Below are 4,159 nucleotides of genomic sequence, written 5' to 3'. Positions count from 1 at the left end.
CCATGCAGAATTGTATTTATTTCGAAACTAACATTGCTTGTCAACACAAATTGACAGCCTATCTCAAAATCAATCCTTTTTTAAAAGATGAAAGAAAAAGTAGATATAAAATTTGAAATAAGTAATTAATTAAATAAATCTTAAATATTATTTATTTCTTCAATAATCAGAATGGGTGGAATTTTTAATAAATTAAGAAAAAATGAAGTAGATATATTTAGTTAAATAAAGATAATGGATTTAAAGATTAAAGAGAGAGGAGGAACTTACAAATAAAGTGCCTGCAATTGCACACGTGATTATTTTTCATTTATATATTTTCAAGTGTTGCGATACATATTATTATAATAGTCTTTACCAGAGTATCGCGATTAACAAGCCGCAGGTGCCACGACGCACCCGTCAATTCGGGCTTCGGCTATTCTAATTCGTCCTGTCCGAGAGCAATTCACACGGGGGCGAGCTACAAAATCGCTTCTGCGTCATTAATCATGAAAAGATTTGGCATATTGGCCGCGTCATTACGACGATTTCCTGAATTCCGCGCAGCTGGCGGTACCCCTGGATTCCCACGAGGGCCCCGATAGCTGATAGAGCTGGCTGTGTCGCGCCGCGCTGCCTATATTCGTATAATCGCGCACCCCCGCCTCTCGCACCCCCATACCTCTTTCCCCTCTCTGCTCGCTCGCCCCGTTTCAACCCGAGCTCCGCATTTTCCGCCGTTGAAAGTGAATTTCGTTCGTGGGCGGGAACGAGCGCATCCCGACGTGAATGCCGGTAACACGCACAACGACAATTACAATCCGGCCAATTTATCCGCGTTATCAGACATTTATCTGTCGCTAAGGGCGAAGGCACGACGAATGCGAGAATTAACGATATCACCTGGCGTTATCGCATCGGGAAGGTAATTATTGCACCACCTGCTTGGGACGCGCGATCTGCATGGACTCGATAGAGTACACAGATAGCGTGGCTGAGTGAATGATATTTTATTTTGAAGGATTTTATCGAGCTTTATAAGCGATAGTTTTCTGATGATTATTTGATTGTTGCGTCTTAATAATTTTTAAAATTTAGAAAAAATGAATATATATATATATATATACATAATAATATAATATTTATAATATTTATAAATATTATAATATTTTATGTACATATATATATATATATATGTGTGTGTGTGTGTGTGTGTGTGTGTGCGTGTGTGCGTGTGTGTGTGTGTGTGTGATATCGACAAAAATATAAATGGCAACGACAGATTGTCGCGATGAGTAGGTGTCCACCTTCGTAGGTTTTTAGGCGAAGAAACTCAGGATGGCGTACTCGAGAAACAGAGCAGACATTTTATATTGTCACATTAGGTACGCGTACGCTTTCGAAATGCTCCGCTTGCGTTTTAGCTCAACGACCGTGTCGCATAATGCCGCAAAGTTCCGCTAAATGGAACCACTAGAAGAAGGAGAAAGAAACGCTCGAGGTCCACTTCGCCCCGATTTCGTCCGTTAGACGGTATCGCTGAATTTCGGTTTTGATCCTACAATCTCGCGGTGTATTTGGGATATTCGGCATAAATATGTTAATCTTCTTTACAGAGAAATAACATGTATTAGAAAATACTGATACTGTACAACGCTAAATAAGCATGTTTAAAGAATAAAATCTAATACCTTTTATATTTTATCTTTTTATTTCACGTTATAAATTATAATTTCAAAATATTTAATATAATTTATAAATTCTAAGTATTAATAGATTTTACATTTTTATTTTAATAAGATTAAAATAAATTATAAATTAATATTTTTTTTTAGAAACGTGTTATACGTACAAAGTACGTATAATTGTAGTCACTTTAATAGAGATAGAAAAACAATATCTCCAGCTTTAAGCGCTTGTGCATTTGTTTCAATAGATTTCCACTAATCGCGTTTCTCGCTTTTTACAAAATGTTTCAGTATAGATGAAGAATCACAATTGAATACCACTGATCGCGATCGCGGTTGTTACGAAGGACAATTAGATTAAAAGCAGCGCCTCTCGCGGCGGCTTGAGATCCATTAGTGCCCATTGTGCCACCCCATTTACACCCCCACCGTCCATCCCCTATTGCTCCATGCCCTCCTCTCCGGAACAGAGCACCCGTCTCGAAGCCAGGTACTTATTCTCAATAGTAATATGCTCACTTCATATTTCTACTTCTTTGTCCTTCAACGCTTCTGTCTCCCGACGGAGTCTCCTTCTTCTGCATTTCTTGACGGCAGTAAAAATTGCCGGTAGCGATGCCGTTTGAAAAGATTTTACCATCTTTCAAAAATTATTACGAAAACTCGACGGTAATGCAGTCTAAATAATTTCTATTATTATTAGTAAATCTGTCGTTATAAGAACCAACATCGTAATCATTGATATATTAATTTTTTCTTTGAATCTATTACTACAATTACGCGTTTATCAATTAAATATTATTAAAATTTTTTATTTTTTGTCATACAATTGTATATGATTGCGCAATAAAATTACATAATAAAAATCGAAAGGATTAGAATCATATAAAACCTTTCTAAAGTATAAAATTTAAAATAACTATTCCAAGGCTGTGACATTCAAGATAAAATATAATAGAAAGATTTTTGATTAATAATAACTATACATTGTTTTCTAATTAAAAAGTATATATGACGATTTATAAATAATAAAACTTTTTCCAACTTATTTCCAATTTAATGTAATATTTGTAATAAAATTATGTATGCAGACAGCTTTATTTAATAAAGCTACAATTTCACGTATTAATTTGTAGAATTTAACGCGTAATAATTCGATATCTTTCCATTTGATATTTTGTCCATGTAAACATTGCAGCAAACATTATCATGGTTTCTACATAAACTTCATATAAATGACTCGTGCAAAACCACTGACTAATTTGGGTGTAAAGTCGAAATAATATTCCTAAGCACGTATATGATACATTCGCAATAGCTGATGCTTACCGCGATGGTTTTGCGTAGGTGGAGATATAATGCTTAGAATCGCACACGGAAACTTTGTGATTTTTTTCGGCGCTAATAATTCGTCGAGCGTCATTATCCGGAATTAACGTTGCCTCCGCGAAATAATAATCATTCTCATGCGAGTACGCTTGATCTGATATGTAGCAGAATTCATTTGAAATTTGAAATATTAAAGCATATACAAGTGAATTTCCGCTTTTATTATCGTGCCAATGTTTATCTGTTTAACGTTCCGTTAATTCACGATGTAATTAATCGATAAGTATACTTCACAGGAAATAATTCAAATCGTATTGTTACGTCCTTTGATTTCGTCACCTACGTTCTACCGGTCAGCTGACAATAAATTCGATCGATATCGCGCACAGCTGTGGCAGATCGTTATGAGGCTGCCGATGGGAAGAAAATAAAAGATCGTTTCCAAGACGCGAAGTCGACAACGAGTCGACAACTTAAGTTCAAGGCAAACTTCAGAATTCGACTAACATCTCGTATTACGAGCTCATATTGGTTAGAATTAAAAGGCCTAACTTGGGCTCGTAGCGAATTTAAAAATTCAAGCAATTGTTATAACTTCGTTAAAAATGACTAAAATTTAAATTTAAAAAGGGATTTTAAAGCTTAAAATCTCTACTTTCGAAAGATTACTGTCTTTTGAGTTTGATAATTTTTACATATGAAAAACCACAAGCTGGACAAAGTAGGAAATTTTCTTGTTACTTTATGGATTTGTTATCTGCTTAAAACTCGAAAAAATTTTCGACTTTCTAGCGTAAAAAAAGCTTAAAATTTTCTCTGCAAAATTGTTTTTTTTTCATGTTCTTAAGATTTTTTTGTTACTGAGTTATCATAAACTAAATAATTGGAACCTTTTGATTTCTCATAACTCCGTTAAAAATCATCATACTATTTAAAAATAGATTCTTAAAGCTGAAACTTTGCTCTATTGAATGGTAATGTCAAAACCCATATAGCATAGATTTTCAAATTCTGAAGGACTTCTTGAGAGCGTCTCAACAATCTGAGAACAGAAGAATTTTTAAGATAAAATGTGATATGTGGTTTAAAAAACATGTAGAAGGATACAAATAAGTAGCGCTACGAAACTTTCGTTTCAATTCAATATAGTTCTAATTTGT

Source organism: Acromyrmex echinatior, chromosome 5 (assembly GCF_024713525.1).
Source record: "Acromyrmex echinatior isolate Ae372 chromosome 5, ASM2471352v2, whole genome shotgun sequence".
In the NCBI taxonomy this organism is placed as follows: Eukaryota; Metazoa; Arthropoda; class Insecta; order Hymenoptera; family Formicidae; genus Acromyrmex; species Acromyrmex echinatior.
Note: the sequence above shows the minus strand (reverse complement) of the source record.